A 15,875-nucleotide genomic window follows, 5' to 3' on the forward strand; every position below is an offset into this window, starting at 1 on the left:
GAATAATGAGAATCATTGATCAGCTGCCTCCTGTACATCCCCTACTGGAGATCAAGCCCACAACCCAGGCATGTGCCCTGACCATGACTGGATCCTTGACCTCCTGGTTCATACGTCAATACTCAACCACTGAGCCACGATGGCCAGGCGCAATAGAAATTCTTATTGATCCTGAGATAATTTTCCAGGTTGCTCCTGGAGGCTTTTATTTTGCTTAAGTATTTTGAAAAATGAAGGAAAGCCAGTCGGGTCAAGCATCAAGTCATTTTTCCCTTGTGAGGTAGCTCAGGGTCATGCCCTCATGGGTGTCTCCCCACCCACCTGGCTCCTTCCCTCCCTGTGTGGCCACAGTGGCCAGCAGGCCCTCCCCAGATGCAGGCAGTGGCCGGCTCGTGGGTCGGTGCAGCCTCCCCGGGGCCGCGGGCCTCTGTTGTGTCCCGCGCCTGCCTGGTGTGAGGCCTGGAGGCTGAGAAGAGAGCCCAGGCAGGCCAGTGAGCCTGCACTTGGGCCCTGAGGCACCGGCATCTCCCGGGGCGGGGGCAGGTCCCCAGTGCAAACCGTGGGGCTCAGACCCGTGTTCAGCTGGTCCTGGGATCTACTTGGCCTTCTGCCCCGGTGGTCCTCACCACACTGGTGATCTGACTGCGAACGAGGTTCATGTGACCTCCTGGGGCCTCAGTTTCCCTAGTGACAAACTGGACAAAACGTCCTTACAGGATTCCTATAGGAAATGGCATGTGTAAAACAGTCAGTATAGCACTGAGTGCAGACTTCTCTGGTTTCTTTTATAGATGAATTTGTGGGGAGGAAGTGCATCACGTGGTGCAGAATTTCCAAGGGGCAGGAGCTGTGCAGGGCCGGGCCTTCCTCCCCCCACACTGCCCCCACACCCACTTGGGGGCTGACTCTTCTCCCCGAGGCCCCAGTGTCCCTGGCTTCTTGAAGATCCTTCCAGAGGGTCCGCGTCTGGCCTTGTGGTTCTATTCATTGTTGTCATCGCCATCCTCGCGTTGTAATTTATAAAGGACTTGGCAGGATGCCCCGGACATTTTAAATTCGCAATAAACGATCGGGGCGGTCATTACCGTTGCGCTTAAAAAGACATCGTGTTTGATTTTCCGAATAGGAAGCGAAGCTGAGCTGCTCCTCTCGGCGCTGTTGACGTAACCCAATGGGCCTTTCCCCGGGGACTTAGGTTTCTGTTAGGGAATCCCGTCTTCCTAAGCTGACATTTGTTATGAAACTGTAGACACTGCTCTAATGAATACAGTCTTAGAAACCTGCTTCAGGTAGATGTTTGTGAAGCCTCTGGTTTACCTGACCCCTGGCTTAGTGACCAAGTACTTCATCACATCCCGCATCCATGCACATCTCCTTCCTCCTCCATCAGACGCTGATACGCTGAAGATAGAGCCAACGGACGCTATCATGCCATCAGCAAGGGCAAGATGCGGACGCCGTGGTTAGATAGTGGCAAGAAAAATGTTGAGTTCTGAGTGTTTTTCCGATTCTTTCTTATGGATTCAACAGATGCTGATTGGCTTTCGCCACATGCAGGCACTGCGCTGGGTGCCCCTACGCCATTTGGCGCACAGATCTCCTGGGAGCGAGTTCAAAATGCAGCGTCGCAGGCCCCACAGGCCTGCTGAGTCAGAACTGGCCTCCTATACACGGACCCCCAGGTGGTCTGTGTGCATATTAGAGCCTGAGGCACATTATTCCAGGGCAGCGTCCTCAGACTGTGTCAGCCGAATCTGGCCCACCGCCTGCTTTTCTAAATAAAGTTTTATTGGAACACAGCCCTGCCTATTTACTTCCATATTGTGTACGGCTGCTTTTGACCTACCCTGGTAGAGGGGAGTCCTTGCGACAGAGACCGCAAAGCCTAAAATCTTCACTATCTTGTCCTCTGCAGAAAATGTTTGCTGACTGGAGGTGGAGATAGAGTAGAGAACAGGACAGATAAGATCTGGTGTTCTCATGGAGCTGGGGTTCTGGTGGAGGGAGGCATACCACAAACCAATAACTCTTCAGTTTGTCCCGTGGTCAAAAGCATTAAGAAGAAAACGAAGGCCCTAACTGGTTTGGCTCAGTGGATAGAGCATCGGTCTGCAGACTGAAGGGTCCCAGGGTCGATTCTGGTCAAGGGCATGTACCTTGGTTGCGGGCACATCCCCAGTGGGGGGTGTGCAGGAGGCAGCTGATCGATGTTTCTCTCTCATCGATGTTTCTAACTCTCTATCCCTCTCCCTTCCTCTCGGTAAAAAATCAATAAAATATATTTTTTAAAAAAGAAAAAGAAAACGAAGGCAGGAGGGGGCAATGGAAGATGTGAGGTGGTGAGGGTGCTATTTAGGGAAGAACTCTCTGAAGAGGTGATATTGAACCAGAATTTGGAGTGCAGTGTGGGAGGAAGCTGTGTCACTGCTGGGGGGAAAGTGTCATAGGAGAGGGAAACGCTTGTGCAAAGGTCCTGGGGTAGAAGCTTTCTTGGTGTCCACTTTGGGCATCATTTCAGACGTGGGCGCTAGCAGGTCGGATTTAGGAGTCGGTTATCGACAGTGAATGTGTGTGTCTTTCTTTTGTTCCCACGTGACATTTGCTGCGGCAGTTCCGTGCCTTTCACAAGACCATGGAGTGTAGACAGAGGTCTCGAGCACCCCACCCAGGGAAGCCTTCTGGATGTCCCTGGGTCCAGGTGTGCAGGCCGTGCACCAACTAGCACACTGTGCGTCGTGAGGGCACCATTCACATTTGCATATTCATCAGGACAGTTCTGACACTCGCCTTCCAAGGGTGCAGAGGAAGTGTCTTTGCTGAGCTGCCCAAAAGCGCCAGGCAGTTCAGCAGTGGCTCTGGGGCTACAGTTCTTAAAGAGACAGAAAAAATCCAAGTGCAAATGTCTGTAGGTTATGGACACGCATGTTTTTGCCCTGGCTCAGCTCACTTCCCTTACTCACACGGCCCTTTGAGGCAGTCGAATTTAACTGTTAACAGCAAGAAAGGCGTTTCCGCCAGTCGTGAGATCCCCCGACCCCACGGCTCTCTTTCTTGCAGGTGGGGTGCTCCTTCGTTCCTCCTTCCCACCCTCCACCCGACCAGACTGGCTGGGACTTGCCCGCTTCCACCTCTGCCTGTGTCTTGCTGTGCAGCCTCAGCCCACACACTTCTGGTCTCTGAGCTGGGACGTTGGCTCCAAAAGGAGGGGGCAGTGCTCCGTGAGCTCCTCCCATCTCTCAGCTTACGGTTCTGTGACTCAGAGCAGTAGGTGTCACCGGAGTAGAAGCGCCTGCTGTCGGTTTGCTCACTTTGAGGTGGGAGTCCCAGCTCCTCTTCAGCCTGACCTGTCTTCACTGGCATGGACTGAGCTGGCTTCCTTGCTGCAAGTTGACTCATTCAGGGACTTGCAGTTGTTGTTTTTTTAGAATTTGGGGATGATGAACTAGAAGGAGACAGACTATCTACCTGAATGATTGGTGTGTCTGATTAATGTATCGCTTTACGGAGGGCTTCGGTTACCATCTGACAGGGCCGCCTGTGGGTCAGACTCTTTGCTCAGCTAACACTGTCTCGTTCAGTCTCACAGAGCCTTGAGGTAGGTGCCATCACCATCAGTTTGCATGGAGGCTCGGAGAATTATAAAGACGACAAAGTAACTCAACTGGCGGAGCCACCACTCCGACCGCCAAAGGCGGAGTGTAGGACGGTGTTGTGTACGGAGCATGTACAATAGGCCCGCCAGGATCTCAGCAGGGGCTTGCGCTTCCCCGTGCAGCCCTGTGAAGTGAGGCCTGTTATCTCAGGAATGAGAAAACTGAATTCCAGAGGAGTATGTTACCTTGAGGCGTATGCTGGTTGTAAACAGAACATTTCAGATGTTTGCTCTTTCTCCTCTTCTTCTGGGCTTCTCCTTGCTTTTGGATCGTTGACGTGTATCCAGTCTACCTGTTGGCGTCTGTGCCAGGGAGGGAGCAGGTGTACTTTGGTGGCCACTGGCTCAATCATCTTACCACCTTCCCTTTGCTTCCGGGGGCCAACCTGTCATCACCCCTCATCTGGGCGACAGCTACAGCCCCTAACTAGTTTCCAGCTGTCCCCACCTGTGCCCCTCATCCAGTCTGCTCCCCACACAGAGGAATCTGTTTAAAATGTAAATCGGTCCGCCCCACTCCTCTGTTTTGCATCCTCCTGTGTCTCCCTTCTCACTCAATACACATACACTCCTTTCCATGGACTGGAAGACCCTATGTCAGGTAGCCCCTGCCTGCCTTCCTACTCTCCCTCACTCACTCCACACCTGCCCCACTGGCCTCCTGCTAGTCCCTAGACACTCCAGGTAGGCTCTGCCTCAGGGTCTTTGCACTTGTGAGTTGTTTTCCCCAGATATCCACATGACTCTCTTCTCTGCTTCACTCGGGTCTCACGATAATAGTCACCTCCTCAGAGAAGCCTTCCCTGATTTCTCTCTTAAGATAGCTGCCCCCTTCCCCTGCCATCCTCTGCCCCTCAACTTGTGTGTTTTTTAAAAAATATATTTTATTGATTTTTTACAGAGAGGAAAGGAGAGGGATAGAGAGTTAGAAACATTGATGAGAGAGAAACATCGATCAGCTGCTTCCTGCACACTCCCTACTGGGAATGTGTCCACAACCAAGGTACATGCCCTTGACTGGAATCGAACCTGGGACCCTTCAGTCCGCAGGCAGACTCTCTATTCACTGACCCAAACCAGTTAGGGCTGTGTGGTTTTTTTTATAGCCTGATTTATTTTTCCTTTCTTCCTTCCCACTTGCCTCTCTCCCACTTATCTATCCATCTACCCTCCATCGTTGCTCCAGCCCAGTCCCAAGCACATAGTAGGCTCTTTATCTGCTGCATGAATGACGGTTGAGTGTCACCACTGTCCTTTGAGGCACCGCTGAGCTCCACTTTGCCTGGGCGCCCCCGACATACAGTGCCCGGTGAAGGATGTGCTGACGCGGGCAGTTTCTCAGTGGCTTTCCTGTGCTAAGGGAAGCAGAGGAAGGAAGTGACAACAATTAAGAAGGACCAATTCAGTTCACAGGGACATGCCCAGGCTTCCTGTGCTCTCGTCTCTCTGCCCCATGTGACTGGGGCTCGCCCGAGGCAAACAGAAGTCGTGACTCGATGGACTGGACACCAGCTAGTTTTATAACGATGAGGAAGCAGAAGAAAAACCCGTATTTTTTCACTTTCCTTTTTTAAACAAGAAGTATGCCGTGGGTGTTCCCTTGTGGTTTTTCAGTCAAAGAGAGGGTTGTTGTTGAGCTCTGAGTTCCCTTGGGGCTTCAGCTTTGCGTGTGTCTAACTTTAACTTTGAACTAACGCTTTTAGGACTGTGCTGGGGTTGGGGGTCCGGGGGCGCGTCTCGGAACAAGGCACGAGGCTTGTCTATTGTGTCAGAGCACGCTCTGCTCACAGGCCACCTCCCAGATCTCACCCCATCTTCTTCCTGTTCCGATGGCCCCCTCCCCAGCCCAGTCCGCCCCCTGAGCGAAGGGGCGGGGACCGAGCCGCTGGAAGCAGAAGCTGCAGAGGCCGCACCGCGTGAATGCCATTACCGGGAGCATCTGAACATGGCTTAGGTGCTGGTGTTAAAACAACGGTGCGTTAGCACCCAACCACGGGCCTTGGCCAGGCACGGCCGGGAGAGGAAAGCTTGTGCAACAAGGAATCCGGTTGAGTTCAGACCGTGACCCAAAGCGATGCTGCCGTGTGCGTCCGGCGTCCGTGTCCTGCTCCTCCTTACACAGCCGTGTGCCCTGCTTGCATGCATGCGCCCGGTGGTGGGTGGATTTGTGATTTACTTGCCCGGGGAGAGGAAGGGTTGGCCTGGGTGCCCCTTGACTGTGGGCATCGTTAGGCAGGCGCGTTGCCGCCCTCCCCGCCACTTTGCAAAGTGTTCGCTGGGTGGGAGGTGGGCTTTGGGAAGGTGACTTGTTGGGGACCTGGGTGTAGGTCCTGCCTGTGGCCGAGCCCCTGCCCCCTCTCAGGGCCGGGATGGAGTGGTAGTTCCCAGGGGCAGGCTTTCTTCACCCCCCGCTTCCATCTGCCAACCCCGTGCCGAGCTGCTAAGAGCAGAGTGAGTTCTGACTCTGAACTGAATGTTCCGGTCACACTCAAGTCCCCGTGAGGGAGGACGCTCTGGGGCTCGCTGGCATCCTGGCCCCACAGAGTTGGGTCGGGTCTGATTTTGCCCACCTGGGGGTCATCGCTGCCAACCCCACGCCTGTCGAGCAAGCGGGTGTCCATTCGGGGCCTGCGCTGGCCTCCTTTCCGAGTGAGGATGCCGCGCGGGAGGCGGGGAACCCCCAGTGGCAGGACCCACAGTGGGTCCAGCCCGGGGCTGCCGTCTCGATTGCCCTCCTCACGGAGGAGGCCAGGGCTGGGCGGCCACCAGGGCCTCGCTAATCCTTGAGGAGTTAGCGTGAACTTTTCCTTCGCACACAGACTTCACTTCCCTTTCTGCCAGGGAAGTTCTTCTTGGCAGACGGGGCTCCTCCGCCTCTCAGCATCCCGCCCGGCGAGGCGAGAATGCGCTGCTGTGGGAAGACCCTGCGGGACCTCGCTTACGGCAGCGCGTTCCAGCCCCTTAGAGCTGCGGGTCCTAAGTCTCAGGACTCGGACGGACCCCATCCTTTCTCTATGCCCCATAGTCTAAGGAGGACTAATGAGCCAGATAAAGAACGATGGCGTCATCTGCCTTGGAGAAAGGTTTGCAATCAGTGCTGCTGCTGATGGTGGCTGCCGACATTCACTGAGCTCTTCCCATGTGTCAGGCGCCGTTCTGAGCTCTTTGCATGTGTTCTGGGATCTCATCCTCACCGTGGCCCAGGCAGCGGGTGCCTTATTGTCCCCCTCGCACAGACGGCGGCCAGTACTTTACAGCGCTGCCGGATCTTAGGTCCGAGACATGCCAGGCCCGAGCCACCATGCCCTGGGCTCTCTGCTAGGCGTTGCTGCCCATCCCAGTGGGAGAGCATGCCACTCTTGTGCCTGGTGCTGACATCAGCAGGACGAGGGAACCGTGCCCGGACCGAGCTGCTGAGCTCAGTCCCTGTGTCCCTGTCTCAGCACCGTGGCCTCCTGGGGCATCGACACAGCCGTTGCCCGACAGCTTTGGGCCAGGCTGCTGTTTCTTCAGAGCCACCGTGGATGGAAGCACGGGCTGTGTCCAACCCTGGCAAACTAGAAGCAAATAATAAGACAGTCTCTCAGCCCAGGAGGACATAGGCCCACTGTGTCCATCTGAGACTTTCACCCCGTGAGCTCATTGCCTGTAAGACCCAAACTGTTTCTCAGGTATGTCATCCATTTCACATCATGCGGACCTGACCTGATGCCACTGGCCCGCATTCCATGGCCACGACAGCCCCATGAGAACATAAGAGCTATAGCAGGGAAGATGCTGGATAATGCTATTGAGCACTCACTGTGTCTGGCCCTGTCCTAAGAGCTGCACGTGTAACAACTCATCCATCCTCGGGACACACGGCTGCTGCCTGCACCTGGCGCAGGTGGAAGCGTGTCCAGAGGGTCTGGTGACTTGCCCAAGGTCAGCCGCCAGCGAGGCCAGCAGCTGGGCCTTGAGCTTGAGTTCGCCAGCTCCCAAGCTCCCGGTCTACACTGCTGGGTTCTCCTGCTTTGAAATCTCTTCTTCTGGTTTCCTGATGGCAAAACCAGGCCCAGAGGATTGTGGTGACTTAGCAGATGCCACACAGCTACACGGAGGCCCGGGCTTGGAGGTACATTGTCGCATCCTCTCTGAGATGCTGGCCCCTAATTCAAGCATCGACTCTACAATTCCGTGCACATGCGGATGCAGCGATGACCCGGGGGTGGGGGGTGGGGGGGACGGGACGCACAGGGCGACATGAAAGGAGCACGCTCGGCCTTGACAGGGCCCAGCCCGGCACTCACTTGGAGGCAGTTGAAAGGAAAGCTTCCGATAAGGAGCCGCTTTATCACCCTCTTGACAGGCCGAGCTTCCTCCCTTCTGTTGCGTGAGCCTTAAACCTCTTCCAAGTCCCTGGCACGGAGCCGCGGCCGCCCCCGGCTCCCACCGCGGGCTAGCAGTGGGCAGGAGCGGGCCTGGGGGGGTGCCAGCCCTTTGAAAGGGTCCAGAGGACCGCACACCGCCCTCATGTTGGCCCGTGGCGCTTCTGGGCCGGAAAAGGGAAGCACAGAGAGGAAAGGCTTTCTCCTGTGGCTTTTGTACTCAGTTCGCATTAAGTGAGGCCGGGCTGCGTTTTTGTTGTTTGTTTCCCCACTTTTCAACAGAAAAATGATGGATGACTCCCAGCGACGCCGGCGCCCGGCTCTCTGGGGTGGCACGCCACACGCCATGCCACACTCACGCACACTTTCACCCGGCAGCTGAGCGGGCTGCTCTGCGGCTCCGGGACGAGCCGAGGGCCGTGCCACAGCCGAGCGGTGCCCGGCGGGGGGTGGACGGGATGAGCACAGCGGTGGCAGGGCGTGCAGGCCTGGGAATCCACTCACCCGGCCCTGGCAGCCAGCAGCCTCGTCTAGACAGGAAGATGTGTGTGATTGGATTTAAAGACCAGGCTGGAGCTGCTGCTGGGGTGAGAAGGAGCCCGGAGCGCCGGGGCCAGGAATCCGACTTCCCCTGGGCCGAGGGGGGCCTGGGCTGGTGGAGGCAGGGGGTGTGTCACTGCGGGAAGGCACAGGGGACAGGACGAGCAGGAGTGATATGAGGTGTGTCGAGTGGAGAGGGGACGGGACCATAGCAGGAACCTGACACCTTCCACGCAGTGGGGCCAGCGGCCTGGGCGTGTGGGTGGTAAGTGTGAACACTCGATCCGTGGGAGGAGAGAGAAATGACAGGCTGTTAAACAAGTGGATACCTACATGAATGATGTGCACAGGGACCCATGTGTACTGGGGTGTGCTAAGCCGGTGTGTGCTGGCTCATGGCAGCCAACTGTTAAAGTTTCAGATGTTCTACCACATTTCCCTGTAACCCACGCCCCTGAGGCCATTCACATCCATTGTGTCCTGTGGCAGAGAGAGCAGGTAATGGTGAGCTCTGACATCTCTTCCCAGTGACATCACGCTGGTAGCTTGGAATCAGCCACGGTGGGAGTATTTACACCACGGAAATTGGCAAGCACCGCAGATGAGGCTTTTTCCCTTGGAGAAGTGTTTGTTAAACATTTACCAGCCCACCGATGTATACCCCTCAATACAAGGAAGACAGGCAGAGAAAGATAGGTCAGCGGCTGCCTGAATAAAGCCTTTTGGTTTCAGGAAAACACATCGAAGTTTTTATGTTGGTTGACTTTGTCTCCACTCCCTTCTCTGCACAGGATTCTTCTCCCAGCACATGGCAGGCTAATGGTAGTTTTTCTTCTCTGAGTCAATCAGCAGACCTTCTCGGCTCCTTGAGCACAGGTGTGCTGAGCCTCTCCTGTGCCTGGGCACTGCCCCAGGTGGTTCTCTGAACTTCAAGATTTGCTGACCCCCCAGCCCAGGGCCCCCATTCCTGCTGTGCTCTTCCCTAGCACCAGGCTTTGTGTATCAGTGTTCTGCAAACTGTGGTTCCCTGGGGAGAACCTAGATGCATTTTATGGTGCTTAGTCAGCATTTGAAAACATTTGTAATTATTTTATTGGCACTTTTTAAAAAATATATTTTATTGATTTTTACAGAGAGGAAGGGAGAGGGATAGAGAGCTAGAAACATCAATGAGAGAGAAACATCGATCAGCTGCCTCCTGCACACGCCCTACTGGGGATGTGCCCGCAACCAAGGTACATGCCCTTGACCGGAATCGAACCTGGGACCCTTCAGTCCGCAGGCCGACGCTCTATCCACTGAGCCAAACTGGTTAGGGCGGCACTTTTTTATTTTTATTGTGCATTTATATGCATCTTTCATTTCCAACTGGTGATCCTGGTTTCCTGTTTATGGTAGCACCATAAAGTTTCTTTGAAAATACATTTCTATAAGTAAAAATATGACTTAAACTTGAAAGAGAAAGATTGAGTAACGACTTGTCCAGTAATAGATCAGGAACGTGGCTGGAGAATGACTGAGGTTTGGGGACCACGGTGGGTGTGATTTCTCCCCCCTTTTGGGGCAGCAGGAGCAGAATGGATTGCACAGTGGTCAAGAGAATGGGCCTTGGAGCTAGACCTGCCCAGGTTGGAACCCTGGCTTCTTCCTGCCTATGACCTTGAGCAAATTGCCTAACCTCCCCACCCCAGCTCCCTCCTGCATAAAATAATAGTACCTGCCTCACCCGTTGTCCTGAGGATTGAATGACTTGATAGATATCAGCACTTAGAACAATGCCTGGTGTTTAGCAAGCGCTCAATATAGCGTTAACTGATACTGTCATTGTTGTTATGATTAATTATAGCATCCCCTTGCTATGCAAATCTCCCCCGGCTTGGCTTTCTTTGTGACTAGGCGGCGCTCGACAAATATTTGTTGACTTGACTTGAATTTTAAGTTTTTAGAAAGCTGCCAGGCCTGGCACCTTTCAACCAGGAAAAAGCAATTCGGAAACCAGACAGAAAGTAAGCAGCAGTTTTATTTCTAGCGAGTGGCATCGTCACTCCCGCGTGAGGCAGACACGCCGTTCCCCACTCACCTCCCTCCAGGGGACACCTTTCCAGACGCTCATTCAGGTCCCGCGTAAGAGGGCGGAGGCTGGCAGACTGACTTGGGTGTCAGGACCCGCTGTGTCGCTGAGCAGTTGGGTCGTTTGACTTTTTGTATGTGGCGGTTTATTTTACTTCACTCTCAGCGCTGGCCCTGCAGAGAAATCATTTTTTTATGAAGCGGCTTGTAAAGCAGACTTGCGCACTAGCTACTGTTTGCACCTTGAGTTTTTAAAAGCGGAGGCTTACCTAAGCATGGCCATTCTATTCCCATTGAGATGCAGTTGAGGGGAGCGTGAGAGCATGGAGGAAATGATGCGATGGTGGTGGGATGAGGGGTCTTTCAATTAGGCTTAGGTTTAGTTGCATCTAAAAGAAACCCAGACTAACAGCTGCTTAAACATTCAACAAGTTAGTCTCTTATGTGGACAGTCTAGAGATGGGTTGTTCAAAGTACTAGGAAGTCATCAGGGATCCAGGCTTTTTCTTTCTTCCTGTTCCACTCAAGGTTACCTCATGGTCCAAAATGATTGCCGGAGCTGCTGCCATCACACCCATAATCCAACCAGTGGGATTCTAAGGAAGCAAGAAGACAGGGCCAAAGGGGCACCCCAGCTAGGTTAGCTTCCTCCCCGGGACCTTTCTGCAAGTCTTCTCCATACTTTGGCATCCATCTCGTTTACTCAAACCATGCACCTGCACAGGAGGCCGGGAAGTGTGCACTCTTAGCGGCTTCCACTGTCACCTGAGATCATTGGGATCCTGTTACCTCGGAGGGGAAAATGGATGACAGAGAGCAAGTAGCCTCTGTCACAACAGATGACCTTGAAGGAATACAGTGTAATACTGTTTTTATACTATGGCTTTAAAGTTATGAGAGATGTGGTCCTTCATTTGTTATCTGATTTTCCGTTGCCTGTGGTCTAGACAGGTGAATATTTTTTTAAAAATATATTTTATTGATTTTTTACAGGGAGGAAGGGAGAGGGATAAAGAGTCAGAAACATCGATGAGAGAGAAACATTGATCAGCTGCCTCCCGCACACCCCCAACTGGGGATGTGCCCGCAACCAAGGCACATGCCCCTGACCGGAATCGAACCCGGGACCCTTCAGTCCGCAGGCCGACGCTGTATCCACTGAGCCAAACCGGTTAGGGCATAGACAGGTGAATATTAAAGTTGTGGATGTGACAGGGCTATGGGAGAAGTCCATGGAGATGCCGCCAGGGAAGGTGGCAAAGGTCCCCTATGGTGGATATTTCCCAGGGGCCTTTGAGATTCTCTTTAGAGAGCCTGTGCCCAAAGGTCAAAACCCCCAGCCTCCCCTCCGGCTAGTCCTGTTGTAGTACCGAGTTTCCGGCACCCGGAACTGGGCGTGGCACGTCGCAGGCACCTTATCTAGAGTGAGTAGAAGAAGAAATGAGCCCGAGCCGTGGGTTCCTCATCTGTAAAACCCAGATGAGCACACTCGTCCTTTTGGCCTTTATTTTTAGAGCATGTTCTAAGGAGCCATGGTGATGGCAGGTGCCAGGGGCCTTTAAAAGTCAGTGCTCAAAATAGCAAGGGGTAGCTATGGTTACTTTTTAATATCCTTTTTTATAACAAAGGTAACATATGGTTATTGTAGAATATTTAGAATATATAGATTGCTCACTCACTAATTACTTATTAGGTACCTACTAAGTGCCAGAGAAAAATGAGGTGTTCATTTCAAAGAGGAAACAGACATTGAACAGGTTAAACCATAAGTAGGGTGATTTTGGGCCACAGTGAAATATGTTAAGGTGGAAAAGTGGATTATAGGAGGGAAGCCCTAGGGAGTTGGTTTACTTTATATTCAGGTAGTCAGGGGATTCCTCTCCAGGGATGGGCTCATTTAAGTTGGCATTTGAATGGCAATGAGGAACCAGGCAGAGGAGAATCAGGGAAAGAGCACTCTGGATAGAATGGCAGGTGCAAAGGGCCTGAGGCAGCAGAGCGTGGGTGTGTGAGGAATGATAAGGGGCCCACGGGGCTGTGGATATAGGGAGGAACAGTAGGAGATAGAGCTGGAGAGAGAAGGAATCAGATGACAGGACTTTGCAAGGCTGGTTATCGGAATTTAATTTGTTTTTATGCACTGAGAAGCCACTGGTGGGTTTAAGTGGAGGAGTGATGTGATCCAATTTGCTGTAAAAAGATCCCTCTGGCTGCTGTGGGGAATCTATTTAGGATGGAGGGCAAGGGAAACGCAGAGAGATTATCAAGGGGTGGGTGCTGTGCTCTACACAAGAGGTGGCGGCGGTGGGACGAGAGGCGGAGGAGAAGTGAGGAGGAGAGGACTGGAGGTGCTGGGGGTGCCAGCGGCTCTTTCTGATGGGCACGGAGGGGCTTGCAGTGCAGACTTTCTGCAGAAGAGCCCCCTCCCCGCACATGTCCACTTATTTGAAGCGTGGGTCTCAATGGAGTGGTTTTGTCCCTCAACGGACATTTGTCAAAGTCCAGAGGTTTTTTTTGGTCAATACAACTGGATTGGGGGCGGGGTGGGGCCGGTTACTGGCCTCTGGTAGGTAGGGACCAGAGATGCTGCTACACACGCTACAGTGCAGGTCGGCCCACAGCAGAGGGGGACCTGGCCCCCAGATCCATGGTCTACCTTGGCCAACAGTGCTGAGGCCGAGAAATACCAATCCACTAGTCTTTTACGCCGTATACCTTGTGGGAGCATGATCATCCCTCAGGTTACCGTCCACCCAGGCCGGTCCCCCATGCCTCACCAAAGGGGCAGGTAGCAACGGTTCTGAAGAGCAGCTTCCAGCTCAGCCTCCCTCGGCCCAGAGGCTCAGGGGAGTGAATGAACGAGCGAATGAGTGAATGAGCGCGGACCAGCCTCCTTGAGGAGGTGAGTCAGATGGGCCGGGCCCACGCGCTTCCAGCAGGTTATGAAAGCCAGGCCCCGTGCGGCTCCGCACAAGAACGGGCTCCTTGTTCCTGGGGACGGGGTGTGTGGAGCTGCCAGAGGGCCCCGCCTCGCGCAGGTCACCGCCAGAGGCCCGTCTCAGGGCCGTCTGGCCGCGTGCGGGGCACAGGAGCTATGCAGGGCCCTCCAAAAACCCTCCCTTTGAAACGAAAGAAATTGGATCTTAAAATCCCAAAATAGCAGGCGGAAAGGTACACATCACGTCTGCCTTCTCCCTTTCTTCCCCCTTGTGGCAAAAGTGACTCAGAAGTTTTGGGCAGGATCCAGGCAGACCTACGCGCGTGGCCTTTGAGTTGGGGGCGGAGGGTGGGGTGCAGAGCGGGGAGGGGGATTACAATTTGATTGGGGATAACACAATGTGTTAGTGCCTTGGCCGGCTCAGCCAGCTCTCTTGCCTGTCATAAGACCTGCCTTTTCCCACCCATCTCGGGGTTCTTTTTCAGCTTCTGGCCGCAGCGCAGGGGGAAGGCCGTAGCTTTTGACTCGCCCAGAATCCCTGACTGTAGAGGGACCTTTCTGCGAAGCTGAAAGGCAGTTTCTTGGGGCTGTTTTATCGAAGTGTTCTGAGGGGGCTGCCATCGGGGCTGGCGCTGCAGGACTCTCGGCCCAGCATTGTCTTCCCAGCATCCTCGGGTGTTCACACGGCCCTGTTGGGTACCACTGGTCAGGGTCGGATGGGTGGACACAGTTTGCATGAGCTGCCTTCAGCCCTCCATTGCCCACTCCAGGGCAATTGATTATCTTCCCTTTCCCGGCTTCTCCCGGAGCCCAGGACCCCGCAGACAGCAGACACTTTGTTCCTCAGTATCAGGGCGGCGCCCTGGGTGACAGACTCCTGGGGAAATGTTTTTGAGACATGCTGCCTCTTGTCGTCTGGTCTCTGGGTGAATGCAGGTGGCGGGGGGCGTGGCCATGCCTCGCTCTTCCCTCGCCCATCTCCACAGGCTGCCAAGTCGCTGCGCTTTTGACTCAGTCTCTCCCTGTGTCGATCCCAAATGCTGCCTGGAGAAGAGATTGCACATTTTATTTTTCCACCCGAGATGGTCTCCTCATTGACTTCCAGGGGAATTGGCCTGGTATAACATGTCTCTTTCATGGTGAGACACATTCCTGCAGACTGGCTCAAGCGGTAGTGAACTTAGGCAGACTCCAACGTGGGGATTCTCTCCCAGACATGAATAAGTCTTCTTGCTCAGGGTCACTGGGGATGACTCACTCAGCAATGTGTTGAGCCACATAGGAACCTGAGAATCTGTTCATTTATTTATTCAGAAAATATTTATTGAACATCTACTATATGCCAGGTACTGTTCAAGGTGCTGGGCACAGTGCTGAGCAAACTTCCATTCCAGTGGGGGAAACGGACAATACCAGTAAGCAAACACCAAAGACAACACTTAGCACTGTCAGGAAGGGATTCCACAGGAAGGTGTGGGGCAGGCTCTCCTGTAGCCAGGCTGCTCAGGGAAGGCCCTGAATGTAGGTTGACACCTGAAGAATCAGGAGGAACCAGCCCTGGGAAGACCTGCTTTAAGCTGAGGGAACAGCGAGTGCAAAGGCCCTGAGGTAGGAGCAAGCTTGGCCTGGTTAAGGAGCAGCAAGGGGGCCCGTGTGGCTGGACCGGGGTGGGGAAGATGAAGCTGGTGACCTGGGCAAGGGCCAGATCAGGCAGGGTTCTACAGGCCGTGATGAGGAGTTTGGATTTGATTCCAAATGTACCCGAGGATCCGTACATTTTAGAGCCGAGAGACGACCTCGAAGATTTTCTTCCGAGAACTCCAACTAGAGAAGAGGTATTTAATTGTCAGAAGTCACCCAGCCGTAGGTGGATGAATAGTAATAAAAGTTATTTAGTGGATGCTAGCGACATGCTTTATGCGTAACTCACTGGATCCTCCCAAGACCCCGGTGTGCGTGCAGCGTCATGATGAAGAACCTGAGGCCCGGAGAGGTCAATGAGCTTCCCTATCAGGACAGAGTCAGTGCCTGTGCCAGGCTGTAGCCCCAGGTGGTCTGGCTGCTGGTCTTAGGACACTGACCCTACTCAGGGAGGGGTGCAGAGGAATGTAAAGGAGCGCTTGTTTGGCTTCTTAAAAAAAATCAAGAACACATAACACCTTCTAAAAGTCAAAAAACGATTAGGCGGGGAGATTCCCCGACCTGCATTTTCACGACGCTTCCTGATGACTTCACCAGCCCTTTGGGCACGCTGATATTGGCCGGTCTGAACGTTGTTTTCTAGGATAGAGCAATGGCCCAGACAGGA

At 53.7% G+C, this 15,875-nt stretch overlaps 1 protein-coding gene across 1 annotated transcript in view; it reads left to right on the forward strand.

Moving 5' to 3' along the window:
• The window catches only part of NFATC2 (nuclear factor of activated T cells 2), a 148,225-nt gene that overhangs the window by 48,814 nt on the left and 83,536 nt on the right, over positions 1 to 15,875 (forward strand).

Source organism: Myotis lucifugus, unplaced genomic scaffold (genome assembly GCF_000147115.1).
Source record: "Myotis lucifugus unplaced genomic scaffold, Myoluc2.0 scaffold_215, whole genome shotgun sequence".
Classification (NCBI taxonomy): Eukaryota; Metazoa; Chordata; class Mammalia; order Chiroptera; family Vespertilionidae; genus Myotis; species Myotis lucifugus.